Source organism: Gossypium hirsutum, chromosome A01 (genome assembly GCF_007990345.1).
Source record: "Gossypium hirsutum isolate 1008001.06 chromosome A01, Gossypium_hirsutum_v2.1, whole genome shotgun sequence".
Lineage (NCBI taxonomy): Eukaryota > Viridiplantae > Streptophyta > Magnoliopsida > Malvales > Malvaceae > Gossypium > Gossypium hirsutum.
Window position 1 is genome coordinate 13947041 of NC_053424.1, and position 17500 is coordinate 13964540.

Below are 17500 nucleotides of genomic sequence, written 5' to 3' on the forward strand. Positions count from 1 at the left end.
TTTTGGAATGCCACTTTAGGCACCAATCTGTTGTATACTTGGAAGAGTATTTTTGCGGCCAGAAAGGTTTTAGAAAATGGTTTGGGCTGGAAAGTGGGATCAGGTTCCCAAATCTCAGTTTTGCAAGATTATTGGTTACCCCATTGGGCAGGGGGAAAAATTCAGGCTACTTCTGCAAACAACGGGTTTGACAGAGTGTCAGAGCTTATTGATTATTCTACTAAGTCCTGGAAAGTGGATTTAATTAGTTGGTGTTTTACCCCTTTGGAAGCTATTGCAATCTGTTGCATTCTTCTTTCGATTTACAACTATGAAGATAGAATGGTGTGGTTTGCTGATAACTCCGACAGGTATACGATTCATAATGGGTATCGCTGTCTTGTTGGTTCGCGGGTTGAAGACGCTATGAATACTGACTCATCAGGAGTTTACAAAAAAATTTGGGAATTAAATCTTCCCCTAAAGATCATATCATTGTTTGGTGATTTACAAAAGATTATATTCCTACTGCTGTTAATCTATACAATAGACGTATTAGCTCTTCCCCAAGTTGCCCCAACTGTGGTGAAGCCTCGGAGAATTTCATGCATACTCTCCTGGTTTGTGGACCTACGAAAGATGTTTGGCAATCAATGGGGGTTGACTGGTCAAATTTCAATGAGAGTATGGATTTTTGTACCTGGCTTAACTTGGTTTTTCAAGATAGAAGGCATGATTTTCGTGAAATTGCTACAACCACGGCCTGGGCACTCTAGCAAGCCCGAAATAAACGTACAATGGAGGGAAATCGACAATCAGCCCAAGATATTTGCTTTCTTACTTTCAGTGTTATAAAGGAGATGCGTGAGTTGAAAGAGAGAATACCTGCTCCAGTGAACAAAATGAATCTCATTTGGATGCCTCCTCAAGAACCTTTTGTTAAGGTAAATTTCGATGCTGCATTCAAAATAACTCTTCATCGGTCATCTTCTAGTTTTATTATCAAAAATTCTAGGGGTTAGGTGATGGGATGCAGAACCATTTTTAATAAGTTTGTCTCGGATTCGTTCACTGCTGAGGCTATAGTCTGCCTTTAGGCTCTGGATTTCGCTAGGGATATGGGTTTTACTCATGTACAAATGGAGGGTAATTCTAGAACTACGATTGTTAAAATAAACCAAGTTCTTCCAGATTTTTCAGACATGGGGACTTACATCAAAGAAATAAAGATAAAAGTAAGTTCTTTTTAGTGTATTTCCTTTCAGCATGTTGACAGATGAGCGAACACGGTTGTTCATATGTTAGCAAAAGAGAGGATGTTGATTTCGGAAGATAGTTTCTAGGTCGAGGACTTACCAGCAGTGGCAGAAGTTTACTTGGCCAAAGATCTTGCGGGCATGGCTTCTCAGTTTTGAAGGGTGCTCTGTATGGGGTTTTTGGCTGGAGAAATTTTTGGGTTTTTATTGATCTGCTACTGAGATAGAAGTGGGCATTGATTTTTCGTTCCATCTTTCCCACTAAGTTTTGCCGAGAGTTATTTTTTTTCTCTGTAGTGCTTTACAGCTAAGGGTGGTTTATTAGTTTTATCATTTGTTTGGTTTTTTTGTATTTGACTCTTTATTTTTTATTTCCAATAAATCTCTCAGTATTTACGTCAAAAAAAATAAACTAATTTAATAGAAAAGTTAAGAGTCTGCCAAAGTAGCACGTTATTTTCTTTCTTTTTTTCTGCTGTACTCACAGTTTTGTTGGAGATTTTGTCTCCATTTTAGCCAAAAACCTAGGGTTTCTATGAAGAAAAAGTAGTCACAATAGTAAGCCTCCTCCAATTGCATATCATCACTGATTCATTGGAGAGGTTCCCTCTGTCTTTTCTAATAAATTTAGGGATCTGGACAAGGAAAAAACAACGACAATTAATTTTGCAAGGCGCAAAACAGAAAGAATGGAGGATGAATTAGCAAATTTAAATCTTGCTAATGAAGAAAAAGATTCAACATATAGGCAAGAAGAAGATGAAGTTGAAGACGAGTTCAACTTCTGTCTGGTAAGGAGAGTATTAATTGAAAGTGCAGTACACTTTCCGTCTATGAAGTATGTGTTAGCAGAACTATGGCACCCGATTGAAGGAGTTACAATTACAGAAATTAAAGACAAAAGAATCTTATTCCGGTTCTATAATGAGATTGATATAAAAAGGGTAGTTGATGGTTTACATTGGTTTTTAGACACTTAATAATTTTCCACAGTTTAGTTATAAGGGAAGCTCCGATTTAAGTTCCACCTTTATGTACAAACATTTGGGTACAAATCCATAATCTACTTAAGGGATACATTTCAAAAGGTATGGCCAAACAATTGGGGGATTTTATAAGGGTTTTTCTAGAATATGATGTGGTGCTTACAACTAAAGGACCCAAGAAATACATGAGGGTTCGAGTACGTTTGGATGTGCGATCCCCACTAAAAAGGAAGAAACGTATTGTGTATGGCTAGGATAAATCTACATACGCGACGTTTCAGTATAAGAAGCTATCGTTATTTTGTTTTCTTTATGGAGGGCTAACGTATAGAGAAAGCTTTTGCCCAATCTGATTAACGATGGCGACAACAGAGATGGAGTTTGGATGGGATATCACTTTGAGAGCTCCACCCAAAAGGGCAGAACCATTGTTGAGCCAATGGTTGATAGAGGAACCAAAGGAGGTGAGAGTTAAAATGAATGGGGACGATAGAGGAAAAAACAGACAAAATTCTTAATATTTGTATTGATGAAGCACAAGGAACATTTGTACTCGGACGAAAAATAACAGACAAAATTCTAATGGCTTATGAAATTCTACATTCGTATACAAGGAAAAAAAAAAGGTAGGATAGGGGCATTTTCCCTAAAATTAGATATGAGCAAAACCTATGATGAGGTAGAATGGGAATTTGTGGAAAATATGATGAGCTTTCTAGGTTTTTGTAAAGGCTGGATATCGCTGGTTATGAGATGTATAAAAAGTACGTCCTATTTAGTGGTGCTAAATGACGTTCAAGGTACTAATTTTAAGGCCACTAGAGGACTAAGACAAGGAGACCCCCTAAGTCCTTCCTTTTTATTATCTGCACAGAAGGCTTCTCGAAGTTAATATTTCTAAGAAGGATAAAAATATCGAGGGAATAAGATTAGGAAGAGGGAATATATCAATTAATCACTTACTTTTTGCAAATGACAATATCCTTTTTGGTGAGGCATCAGTAAAAAGCGTAACGACAATGAAGACATTAGTGGACAAATATGAGAGCATATCATGTCAATTAGTGAACTTTGATAAATCACTAGTTTTCTTTAGTAGCAACGTGAATAATGGGTATAAGAATCAATTAGGAAATATATTGGGGGTTCAAATTGCAAATAATCTGGAAAAATAATTAGGTTTGCCTACAGTAGTTGGAAGAAGAAAAAAGAATGCTTTTGTTGAATTAAAAGAAATTTTTTTATAGAAAATAAAAAGCAGGGGTATTTGCAATTTATTAATGGGTGGAGAAAAGATTTTTATTAAGTCTATTTTTCAAGCTTTACCGGTTTATACGATGCAATGTTTCTTATTACTAGTCTCTTTATGCCACGAGTTAGAAAATATAATGTGCAAATTTTGGTGGCGAAATCAAAAAACTAACAGAGGTATACATTGAAGTAGTTGGAGGGATATGTGCACCCCAAAAATGCAAGGTGGGATTGAGTTTAGAGATTTTTCAAAATTTAATATAGTCTTCTCGGTAAAACATGGGTGAAAGCTAATTACCAATCCAGACAATATTGTTGCACAAGTGATGAAAGCAAAATATTACTCACAAAGAGATTTTATGAGTGCAAGGTTGGGGTCTTACCCTTTATTTACTTGGCACAGCAATTGGGGAGCTCGTAGCCTTTTGGAAAAAGGAATAAGATGGAGAATGGGGAATGGGGAACTAGTGAACATCTGGAATGACGCATTGTTGTCGAAACCTGGAAAGGGAAGAATAGAGTGTCAAAACATAAACATAAACTACACAACAGTTTCGGACTTAATTCATAAAGAAACATTTAACTGGAAGGTCGAAGATATCAACAATTTATTCAGTGATGAGCAAGCAGGAAAGATACGATCTGTTCCTTTAGTGAACACTTTACAGACAAACGAATTTGTATGGAGAGGTGGTAGCTTTGGAGTTTACACAGCCAAAAATGGGTACAGGTGGCTAGTAACAGAAGAACAAGGATTGTTGGGGAATAATGATACAATATAGGCCGGAGATACAAAGAAATACTTTACATTTATTTGGAGCTTAAAAATACCCAGTAAAATAAAAATAAACCTATGGAAAATTACATACAATTTTATTCCTACTCTAAGCAACTTGAAGGTTAGAAAATTAAGAGTTTGCTTCGAGGGAGAGGAAACTGTGGCACATTGCTTCCATGATTGCAATCTGACTAAGCAGGTTCTCCAAGAGATTGGGATAACTTTCTTATGCACAATACAGAGCAAGAGTGAGAGCTATGGTTAGTAATAGAACTTGGAAATAAAATTCCACAAGATTATGCCAACATTGCTATAACTTTTTGGGCACTATGGTTCAACATAATTAAACTTATGCATGAAGGTGTTGAAGACAATGTGCAGGACATAGTAGTGTTCATTAAACCATACTTAACAGATCTAACGCAGTTGGAAGATACAAAAGACATAAGATCCACAACAGTGAAGGAAACATGGGTTCCCCTAGAAGAAGGGATTGTTAAAGTAAATTTCGATGCATCATACCATAAGCAATCAAAAAAAGGTATAAGAGGAGTTGTTTTAAAGAATTCTAAGGGATTGGTAATGGGAGCAAGTGTTTACCAGTGGGAAAATGTTCGGGATCCCACCACCACCGAAGCTTGGGCTCGTCTTTAGGCTGTCAATTTTGTAGAGGATCTAGGCTTTTGAGAGATCAGAGTTGAGGGAGAAGCATTAACAATCATAAAGAAACTGCATGCAGATGATATGAATAAGTTAGAAATTGCAAATGTTATAAAGGATATTAAAGCAAGAATTTCAACATATAGACACTTATCCTTCAGGCATATCTCAAAAGTGGTGAACAATGTAGCTCATGGGATGGCAAAATACGACCACAAAATTGAAACTCCAGCATATTGGATTGAGGAAGTTCCCTCAGAAATTGATCAACTTGTGACAATGGACATAAGGGGTTTTCAAATAGAATATTTTAAGAAAGATTATTTTTTAAGTTTGGAGAAATTAATCAATACTCCGAAGAGCTCAATGGGAAATGGGATTGGATGAAAAGAAACGAGTTCATCGATACTATTTCGAAACCAATCCTCTCTGATAAGTTGTCGATGCCATTGAGGAGAATGGCTAGGGGGAAGGGTAAAAGGCTATGTCTTTAAGGATCTAACTTTATTTTGTTTTCTTTTAGGGTTTACTTTTGTTTTTATTAATTAGGAATAAAGTTTTGTTTCTTGACGGTTGGGCTTTCCCGAGGACACTGTCCATTAAGGGCAATAGAAATAGGGCATTTGTAATGCCTGTAGGTAGAATAGGATATTTTGATTTAACTGTAATAGCTATTACTTTTCCCATTTTTTAATGTATCGGTACTCCACTTTTCAAAAAAAAAAATAATTAAATTTCTCTTGTTCACTTGCCGTTTTCAAAATTATTTACGAAAATGGACTAATTTTTTTATTATTTACCAGAAAGGTTTAAATTCCCTTAAAGCGCGTCCACGTCAGCGTGAAGTCAAGGGTTATGTTAGCAAAACACATCCTTGGGGAGCGTTTTTGCCATGTCAGCACATATCGCACCCTCGTGGACGTGCTTTGCTGATGTGGCAAAAACACTCCCCCAGGGACACGTTTTAACCTGTGTTTAAATTTAAAAAAAAAAGTCATTTTTTAAATATTATAAAAATAGACCAATTTTTTTGAAATTTTACAAGAATAAACCTTAAAAAATGCTCAAAGTGACAACACCATTTTTTTTAAAGTGTCACCAATTAATATGGAAATAAAACTTAAAAAGCAAATCTTTATATAGACCCAAAGTCTCATTTAAAAAAGGGTCAAAGTGATAACACCACTTTGAGTCTATATAAAGATTTGCTTTGTAAGTTTTGTTTCCATATTAATTGGTGACACCTTAAAAAAAGTGGTGTTATCACTTTAAGCCTTTTTTAAGGTTTATTCTTGTAAATTTAAAAAAAAATGGTCTATTTTTATAATATTTAAAAAAATGACCTTTTTTGAAAATTTAAACACGGGCTAAAACGTGTCTTGGGGGAAGTGTTTTTGCCACATCAGCAAAGCGTGTCCACGAGGGCGCAATTTGTGCTAACATGGTAAAAATGCTCCCCCAAGGACGCATTTCCTGACACAGCTCCTGACTTCGCGCTGGCGTGGACGAACTTTCGGGGAATTTGGACCTTTCCGATAAATAATCAAAAAATTGGCCCATTTTTGTAAATAATTTTAGAAATAGGCATTTTTTAGTAAATTAGCCTTCACTTGTAATAAAAAAAACTTGAATAAACCAATTCTTTTCATAATTACCATTGATAACTAAATAAAAGATATCATTCCAACTAAAAAATAAATTACAATTTTTTTCATCTTATTTCGAATATAAATACTTGTCATTCGCATTTTGATAAAAAAAAATTAAGCATAATCATTTTTGGAGTTCAACTTTACAAAAATAAAATAAAATTAGCCCTTTGTTTAATTTTCATCAGTTTTAATCATTAAACTTACATTTTTTGTCAAATCATCTTAAATTGATGGAAAAGTTGACGTTTGTTAACTTTACTAACGTGACATTTACGTGGAGTGTCATGTGGATGGCATGTTAGTATTTAATTAATTTTTTAAAAATTAAAAAATATATAAATATATTTTTATACTTTTTAATTATTCTAATAATTTTAAATTTTTTAAATTTTAAAAAATTAATTAAATACTAATATGTCATCCACGTGATAATCCACATGTATGCCACATCAACAAAGGTTTAAAAAGTTAACTTTTTCATCTATTTTGGGATGATTTGACAAAAAAAATCTAAGTTCAAGGGTTAAAAAAGGCGAAAAATTAAAAATATGGCTAAAATAATTTTTTTAATAAAATTTGAAAGCCAAATAAGTCATTATGCCTAAAAATTATTATATTATCTTACATATTTATTTATTTGATAAAAGTGAACAATTACCTTACATATATATATTAAAATCTTTATTGTTGATTAAAAATTGAAAATAAATAAAACCATTAATTAAAAATAAATAAAACCATTAATTATTCTATTTTTTTGTATTTAATTTGTAATAAAATTATAAAATATGTCGATGCAGGATACAACAAGAGAGGAGGATAAGGTGGTGTTGTGGAGGCCGACTCAACTGAAGAGGTTGAGAGTCGGAACAAGAACAAAAGGACAGGTTGATCAAGAAGACAAATGCTTAGAATAACTTTAGGGTGCTAAAAGATCAATCCCCTTGTTCATTATTCTTTAAGGTATTTATAGGAGAGATCTTCTTGTCCATTGGTATGATGTATCGGGATATGCATTTTGCCCCGTTAAATGCATAATGGATAACCATGGACACATATTGTGAGATTTTATTAGTATGAGGTAGTTAAGCCTAAATAAACTCCTTATTACCTTGAAAGTTTCTTCACATTACGGAAATATCAACACTTAAGTTCGAGTGGATAACCCCATTGAGCGAAAGCAGTGGTCATACTTAAAGATACTAAGGTTGAGAGGCCTATCAGGATTTTATTTCAGGGGAAATTAATGTAAGGGTCAATGATGCTTCTAGTGCTGACATGTGTTCGTTTGGTAGAGAGATATAACAATAGCCCCCTCCTCAGTCAAGCGTGAGGTTATAAAGTGACCTTCTATGAGACATTCTCTAGAGTTTGATCATAACCTTATTATCCTAGAAAAAGTGAAGATGCATTAGATTATAAGAACAGTCGTCATAAATGTAACATTTTTTAAGAGTAATAACCATGATGAGGAACATTTGGCATTGTGTAGGTGCTCAGATGTTTATGGTTGTGGCCTTAAATCCCAAAACAATACGTTTATGAAGAAGTACTAATAAGTCTATAAATTGTTTTTTCTATTTTGTCTGAGACTACTTTGTAGTTTCAAAAATCATACTCGATTATTGTTCAGTTGTTTATTGTTTCGAAAATTTTCTTTTCTTCGTCATTATCACGATCTTAGCGGGGAAGTGTACAACAATAAAACAAGATATGTGAAAGGTGCTAAGATAAAGGGGTCTCCTTACAAAGCATCCTAAGTAGTGTTCCTGCAGGGAAGTTGTAACGCCCCTAACCCGTATTCATCGCCGGAGTAGGGTTACGAGATATTACCGATCAATACACAACGTATACCATACATTTATCAACCATAAAACATTCTTTCCCATAAACATTCAATACAGTTACTTGTCCCGTACAAGGGCCTACGAAGCCTTAAACATGCTTTAGAAGTGGTTCGAGACTAAACCGATATCATACGAAAATTTTTAAAACTTAGTAAAATTTCAAACATATAGGGGTCACACGCCCGTGTGAACAGGTCGTGTGCCTCACACAACTCCAGACACGCCCGTGTCTCAGGCCGGGTGAAAATAGGGCATACATACTGACTTGAGTCATACGGCCAACCACACGCATGTATGTTTAGCCCGTGTGCCTTTCAGAGTGGCCACATACACTCGTATGCCAGGCCGTGTACTAGGCTGTGCCAAAACTATAGGGTATACTAACTTATGAAACACGGCCAAGTCACACGTCTGTGTGCTAGGCCGTGTGCCAATTAGGAGGTATGCTAACTTGTACCACACGGCTAGTCATGCGTCCGTGTGTGAGATCGTGTGAGCATATTGACTTCATTTTAATAACAACACCAGGGGACACACGGCCGTGTAACATGATCGTGTATCACACACGATTGAGACACACGCCCGTGTCTCTGTCCGTGTAGACAAAATTAGGCCATTTGCAAGGCCAATTTGCCACCCTTATTCATGCACACCTAAATAATAAAAATGGTACCATTTCATCATACAATTAGGCAGCCAAAACATCAACCAAATGTACCCTTCATACAATATCCATTTCAACCAATTTCAAAATTCAATTCAATGCCATTTACCTAATCAAATACTTTATCAACTTAACTTCTAAAATCATACTTCATCAAAGCATTTCTCACGCATTTATACTTCATAAGTCATTTAACCATATTCATACCAAACATGCCAAAGTAAGTCATCTTTCATGGCTATATATACAAACCAAACATATACATTTACAAGCTATTTCTAATGGCCAAACACACATTAACATTAATATCATTTACAGGCCAACTCTTATGGCTATAAACACAACCAAAATACCACATCTAGGCTATACATGCTATATACCATATATACACAACTCAAAAGTACCAAATAGATGTCCGATAGTGCGATGATGTTCCCGACGATTTTCGGATCCGAGTTAGCCTTGATTCACTATAAAACATAGAAAAATAACACGAAGTAAGCTTCATAGCTTAGTAAGCTAGTATGTAAATAACTTAATTCATCAAATAAATGTAAATAAGCCAATTTCACATTAACTACAAACCTTTCTCATGTCTTAATACATGATTAAATACCATCTCATTGAACTTTCTCTACTTAATACTCGAATAGGTTCTATACATACCTGTATCGTCTCGTACTAACCTCTTTCTCAACCACATCATTCGTTTACTGATCGCGTGATTCGTAACAAGTAATAAATATTTATAATGAAGATCAAACCTAGACTAACTAATATCGTGATGTAGGCAAGTGTACCTATCGAACAGTAGTATAGTTTTAATAAGACCGGATTGTCGAACCCAAAGGAACTAAAAGTACTAGTAATGACTATCTTTTTATTATCTAGCCTAAGAATAATGGGGTTTTGTTTTAATTGACTAATTATCTAAACTAAGAACGCACAGAGAAGAGAATTGGGAATTGCTTTTGGGAAAATCGAAAGACTTGAGACAATACCTAAGGAAAAATCCACCTAGACTTTACTTGTTATTCTGGCTCCGAACCGGACGATTTATTCATTCAACTTGTTCCGTAGAGATCCTTAAGTTATGTTATTATCCCTATTCAAGACTAATAACGTCTAATCCCTAAATTGAATAACCGAGACTTTTCTCTAATTAACACTCTAGGGTTGCATTAACTCAATCTATGGATCCTCGTATTAGGTTTCACCCTAATCCGACAAAATCTTGTCACCCTATTTCTAGACGTGCAATCAACTCCACCTAAATATGACAAAAGTACTATTAGATAGGGTCTATTCCTCCTCTGAATAAGAGCATGTCTTGAATCAGTATCCTGGGATATCAAAACAAGAATTAAGAACACATAATTAAGAACAAGTTAAATATTTATCATACGATTAAGAAAATAATAACAAGATTCGTCTTAGGTTTCATTCCCCTTAGGTATTTAGGGGTTTTCGTTCATAACTAAATAAGAAAACATCTCAGAAGAATAAAGAATACAAAACATAAAGAAAATCCAAAACTCCTGAAGGGAAATTGAGGAGAGATCTTCAGTTTTGATGATGAATCCTGCTTCTGAGATGGATCAATCAGCTTCCTTGGAGTAATTCCTTACCCCTCTATTCTCCATCTCCCTTTTTCTCCTCTTCTAGGGTGTATTTATAGGCTTTGGAATGCCTAAAAGCCCTCTAAAATGGCCTTTTCCGAAATGGACTTAACTTGGGCTCGGCAGGGACACGCCCGTGTGCCACGGCCGTGTGACGTGATTGCTAGGCCATGTTCGATCCGTTAAATTACACACGGCCATGTGAGTCAATGGCCAAGCCGTGTGAATCGTGAAAGCCTTGGTCGATACCCTCGAAAAACATAGGTGTGTGAGCTACCCGTGTGGTAAGGCTTAGGCTGTGTCATCTTCTCGATTTGGTCCGTTTTGTCCCTTTTTGGCTCTTTTTTGGCTCCTTTCGCTCTCTTATGCTTTCCTAAGTGTAAAACATGGAACTAAAGCATTAGGAGCATCGAATTCACCAATTCTAATGAGAAATCATCCATAAAATGCATTAAACATGGGGTAAAAATATGTATAATTTACGGTTTATCAAATACTCCCACACTTAAGCATTTGCTTGTCCTCAAGTAAAATTCTCAACTCATAATCAAAATAAATCTTTCTCAACTTATAATTTCTATTAATAATATCTCAAATTAATCCGTAGGTAATCTGTGATAGCCCGAAATAGGGCCTAATCGGAATAGTAGTTTCGTAACCACAAATCCGAAGTGAAATAGTTTAATTTTATAAATTTTTATTAGTTAATGATTGATTGAAATATTGTGTGAAAATATGGATAGGAAATTTTAATGCTTTAGTGCTTAATTGAATTTTTAGGACTAAATTGAGAAAAATGCAAAGTGTGTCTAATTAGTGATTAAATGACTTAATTGAATTATTGCATGAAATTGGAAGTGTTTATGTGGCAATTAGACCATAAATTAGTGTTATGGACACAAAAGGGTATTTCTAGAAAAATATCTAAGTAATGGGTCAAGGGCATTTTTGTCCAAATTGGGTAAAAGACAAAATAAAGAGAAAATAAGTGTCCATCTTCTTCAAAAAAATCAGAAGCTTGCTGCCGAAAGTTTCAGGTTACCATAGTTAAGGGTTTTGATTTTCCTAAGCTCAATTGTAAGTGATTTCTTGCCCCGTTTTTAATTATTTTCGTATTTTTATGCTTATTGAAGCTTGAATTTCATGTTTCTACCATTTAATTTAAATGAAATTAAAGTTTAAAAATTGACCCATTCATAATATAATTGTAAATTGATTAGTGATGTTAGATAATGAATGTTTGAAGTGTTAATTACAAGTTTTACTAGATGAATTTCAATGAAAAATGTTGAAAAATGGCTAAATTGTGAAAGATGGTAAAGTGTGCATAAAGTTGTGATTTTGTGAAATTGAGGCCCGTTATGAGCATGAAATATGATTTAGTGAAGTTTGAAATTTAAGAATTTAGAGAATTTTATTTTTACGAGCTTAGGGACAAAAGTGGAATTTTTGAAAAGTTATGGGGAAAAATGTAAATGTGTCAAAATGTTGTGTATGAATTGTATTTGAATGGAATATTGATAAAATGTATTAAATTGTGTTAATATAGATCAAGAAAGAAGAAATAGTGCAAGTGATCGGGGAAAAGAGAAAGTTATCGACTAAATTACAAAAATAGTCGTTTTGCATCCGAGGTAAGTTTTATGTAAATAATAGTTATATTTGTATAAATTGTGAATTATATTTGATATGTGAATTAATATTGAATGTGGAAGGAAAGTTGTTCATGAATTATTCAAGTGATAAAGTGTTGAAAATAAAGTGTTAAGTGTAAATTCCCGGTTGAACTTAGGAATAGAATTGGATACAAGTGACATGTCACTAGAGACCAGTGTTACAGTGTTACAGTGAGTCCCGGGTGCTGGGTGATCTAGCATGTGTTGCAGACACCTGACAGCTTGTGTGAGCAGACCCGTGGACATTTCCAGTGTTATTGATCAGTGGTAGCTTCGGCTACATTTCAGTGGTAGCTTTGGCTACATCCAGTGGTAGCTTCGGCTACATATCAGTGGTAGCTTCGGCTACATATCAGTGTGGCACTTATGTGCTAAATCTCTACGTATCCGTGTATATTCCAAGTGTTCAACGGGATTAATAATGAATTAAAGTGAATATGAAATGTTAAGTGTGAAAATGTATATGCAAGTGAATTGGTAAGATTGTGTATGTGTAAGTGATTGAAATTGCTAAGAAATGTTTTGATTAGTTATATGTTAAAAGTGTTAATTATTAATTGAGTAATTATTGTTTACATGTAACTTACTAAGCTATTTATAGCTTACACATCTCTTTCTTTCCTTTGTTTTATAGTGATTTGAACTTGATCGAATAGTGGACCGTCGGAGCTCGTATCACACTATCATAACCATCTCGGTATTATGTACTTTTCAAAATGTTTAAACTATGGCATGTATAGAGTCTTAATCATTTTGAGCATGTCCAAATGATATGGCTAATGTTAGCTATTGAAGTAGTTATTAAAGAATATGTTTTGGAGTTATGTATGTTTAAATGGTAACTAATTCAAAGAAGCAGTTTCTTTGACAGCAGCAGTGACGTGAATGTGAAAAATCACCATAAATAGTAGAAATGGAATTAGAGGGTTAATGATATATAGAATTAAAGCTTATCAAGTCTATTTTTACATGAAAGAAACGGTGTAGGCAAAGGAATTTTATATTTTGAGATATTTAAATTTTAGTGAGACAGGGTCAGAATGGTTTTTGAAGTCCCCTGTTCTAACTTTAGAAAATCATTATAAATTGTACAGAAATAATTATAGGTCATAATTTATATGTTTAGATTCCTTAGTGAGTCTATTTTCAAAATAAATTAATGGTAACCTTATATGAATTCTGTACAATTAGATATTTGATTTTTAGCACCAAGAGGTCAGATCTGTTGAGCTGTGAAACAGGGGATACTTTAATGAATAAACTGTACTAATGTGCTAAGTCAAAAATTCTGAAAATTTTATGGTAAGTAGGAATATGAGTCTAGTTTCAGGAAAAATTTACGGATTTAAATTTTGAGTTTCGTAACTCAAGTTATAATTAAATTAGTGACAGTTGCGCAGGTGGACAGTGTTGTTATGAACAGTGAATTTAATTTTAAAAGTAAATTTTTATGCTCCGAATCGGTAAGTTAAATTGGATGACATCTCGTACTCGATTCCGGAGACGGTCTCGGGTAAGGGGTGTTACATTTAGTGGTATCAGAGCTACGGTTTAGTCGATTCTCGGACTAACGTAGCGAGTGTAATAGACTATCTATACATGTCATAATTGAATAATGATAGTGTGACGACTCCTGACATCTTAAAATGTTTTTTTTATAGTAATGGATTCTAACCGAGATACAGCTGATGATGCTCAAAGTAATGTGCCTGTTGAAAGTCGATTCGAGACTCAGGGTCAAGGAGATGAGGCTCGAGAAGCTTTTCTCCAAATGATGAACAATTGGTACACTGAGTTTGTTAGAACTAATCCTAATGCTCAACCTCCTCCGCCCCCTCCTATTCCTCAAGCTGTTCCCATAGCTCCTCAACAAACTGAAGTGTTAAAATTGTCAAAGCCTCCAGTGGACAAAATTCGAAAGTATGGAGCCGAAGAGTTCCGAGCTAATGTAAATGATGATCCTGAAAGAGCAGAGTTCTGGCTTGATAATACTATCAGAGTGTTGGATGAATTATCTTGTACTCCAGAAGAAAGTCTCAAATGTGCTATCTCATTGCTGAGGGATTCGGCTTATAATTGGTGGAAAACTTTAGTGTCAGTGGTGCCTAAAGAGAAAGTTACATGGGACTTCTTTCAAGAAGAATTCCGGAAGAAGTATGTGAGTCAGCGTTTTATTGATCAAAATAGAAAAGAGTTTCTTGAATTGAAACAAGGGCGCATGACGGTAGCCGAATATGAGCGAGAATTTGTCAAATTAAGCAAGTATGCCCAAGAGTGTGTATCTAATGAAGCTACATTGTGTAAAAGGTTTGAAGATGGATTAAACGAGGATATCCGATTGCTAGTGGGAATTCTTGAAATTAAAGAGTTAGTGGTACTAGTTGAAAGAGCTATCAAGGCTGAAGAATTGAGCAAAGAGAAAAGAAAGGTGGAAAGTGAAGCAAGAGATGAAAGAAAAAGATCAATGGGCAAGCCATTTCAGTCTCAAGCGAAGAAGTTTAAAGAAATGAATACTCAATCGAATGTTTCTAGTGTGAATTTTCAAAGAGATCGAGGAAGACAATATTCAGGTTCTAAAGCTCAGGCAACTTCTATGGCAAGTACAGGTAGTGTTAAACCTACTAGACCGGAATGTCAACATTGTGGAAAACGACATTTGGGGGAATGTTATTTAATCAGCCGAGCTTGTTTTAAATGTGGATCTCAAGATCATTTTGTGAAAGATTGTCCGGAAAGAGAAGAGATAGAAAAGTTTCAGAATGTGAGATCGAGCAGTGTGACTGCTAGAGGAAGACCACAGAGAAATGTGGGGATTGGAACTAGTGGTAGAGGCGTAACAAAAGACACGACTGTAAGATCTAAAGTGGGAGCTCCAGCAAGAGCTTATGCCATCCGAGCTAGAGAGGAAGCATCTTCTCCTGATGTGATCACTGGTATATTTTCTCTTTACGACACTAATGTTCTTGCATTGATTGATCCTGGTTCTACTCACTCGTATGTATGCATGAATTTAGTGTCTGATAAGAATTTGTATGTTGAATTGACTGAGTATGTGGTTAAAGTGTCGAATCCTTTAGGCAAGCATATGATAGTTGATAAAATATGCAAAAATTGTCCTTTGATTATACAAGGTCAGTGTTTCCCTACCAACTTAATGTTGTTGCCATTTGATGAATTTGATGTTATTTTGGGAATGGATTGGTTGAAATTACATAAGGCCAAGATAGATTGCAGTCAGAAAATTCTTGAGTTGAAGTGTTGTAGTGGTACAGTTCTTCGGGTTGAAACAGATAAGTCAAATGTGATGCCAATTGTGATTTCTGCCATGTCTGCTCAGAAATGTTTGAAAAATGGTTGTGAAGCATATCTTGCTTATGTGTTGAACACAAAAGTGTCTGAAATAAAGATCGAATCAGTGCCAGTGGTATGTGAATATGTAGATGTGTTCCCAGAAGAGTTGCCAGGTTTGCCTCCGATTAGAGAAGTAGAGTTTGGTATTGAAGTAATGCCAGGTACTGCTCCAATATCGATTGCTCCCTACAGAATGGCACCAACTGAATTAAAAGAATCAAAAGTGCAATTACAAGAGCTGACAGATAAAGGATTTGTTAGACCAAGTTACTCTCCGTGGGGTGCTCCCGTGCTATTTGTGAAGAAAAAGGATGGGACATTGAGATTGTGTATTGATTATCGTCAACTTAACAAAGTGACAGTGAAGAATAAGTATCCATTACCCCGAATAGATGACTTGTTTGATCAGTTAAAGGATGCCACAGTGTTTTCCAAAATTGATTTGAGATCCGGATATTATCAATTGAGGGTTAAAGAGTCAGATGTGCCAAAGACTACTTTCAGAACCCGATATGGCCACTATGAATTTCTTGTAATGCCTTTTGGTCTGACTAATGCTCCAGCTATTTTTATGGATTTGATGAATCGAATTTTCCGGCCCTATTTGGATAAATTTGTTGTGGTGTTTATAGATGATATTCTTATTTATTCCCGAAGTGAAGCCGAGCATGCTGAACATTTAAGAATTGTGCTACAAACGCTGCGAGAAAAGAAATTGTTTGCTAAATTTAGCAAAAGTGAATTTTGGCTTAGTGAAGTTGGATTTTTGGGGCATATTGTCTCGGGAGATGGCATTCGAGTGGATCCGAATAAGATATCGGCAATAGTTGAGTGGAAGCCTCCAAGAAATGTATCTGAAGTTAGGAGTTTTCTGGGCTTAGCCGGATATTATCGTCGATTTGTAGAAGGTTTTTCGATGATAGCTTCACCGATGACAAAATTGTTGCAAAAAGATGTTAAGTTCGAATGGACCGAGGAGTGTCAACAAAGTTTTGAGAAATTAAAGAAGTGTTTAACTGAGGCACCAGTGTTAGTGCAACCTGAGTCAAGAAAGGAATTTGTTGTTTATAGTGACGCGTCACTAAATGGGCTTGGATGTGTATTGATGCAAGAAGGAAAGGTGATAGCGTATGCTTCTCGACAATTGAAACCGCATGAACGAAATTATCCTACCCATGATTTAGAGTTGGCTGCTATTGTCTTTGCTTTGAAGATTTGGCGTCATTATTTATATGGTGAGAAATGTCGTGTTTTTACAGATCGTAAAAGTTTGAAATATGTTATGACACAAAAAGATCTGAATTTGCGGCAAAGAAGATGGTTGGAATTGTTGAAAGATTATGAACTTGTGATAGATTATCATCCGGGAAAAGCTAATATAGTTGCTGATGCTTTGAGCAGAAAGTCTCTCTTTGCTTTGAGAGCTTTGAATACGAGATTAACATTGACTGAAGATGGATCATTGTTTGCAGAGTTAAAAGCTAGACCATTGTTTCTTCAAGAAATTTGTGAGGCTCAGAAAGTGGATAATGAATTGCAAAGAAGAAAGACTCAGTGTGCAGTGGACAATAATTCTAATTTTCAGATTGATTCAGATGGATGTTTAATGTTTCGTGATAGAATATGTGTTCCGAAAAATGTTGATTTAATTCAGAAAATTTTGCAAGAAGCACATGATAGTCATTTGGCAGTTCACCCCGGTAGTGTAAAAATGTACAATGATTTGAAGAAATTTTATTGGTGGTCGGGTATGAAACGGGATATCTCCGAGTATGTGACAA

At 35.1% G+C, this 17500-nt stretch overlaps 1 long non-coding RNA gene across 3 annotated transcripts; it reads right to left on the reverse strand.

The window, feature by feature from the left end:
• Positions 1-427: 427 nt before the first annotated feature.
• Positions 428-5426, reverse strand: LOC107931524 (uncharacterized). 3 transcript variants are annotated; one of them, XR_005901180.1, is made up of 6 exons: positions 4851-5426; positions 3856-3973; positions 1336-1870; positions 865-936; positions 680-751; positions 428-609 (listed from the first exon to the last, which is right to left on the reverse strand). It is a non-coding gene; the product is annotated as an uncharacterized lncRNA (long non-coding RNA). The 3 variants fall into 3 exon arrangements; XR_005901178.1 differs by having other exon boundaries at positions 428-751; XR_005901179.1 differs by having other exon boundaries at positions 428-936.
• Positions 5427-17500: the final 12074 nt, after the last annotated feature.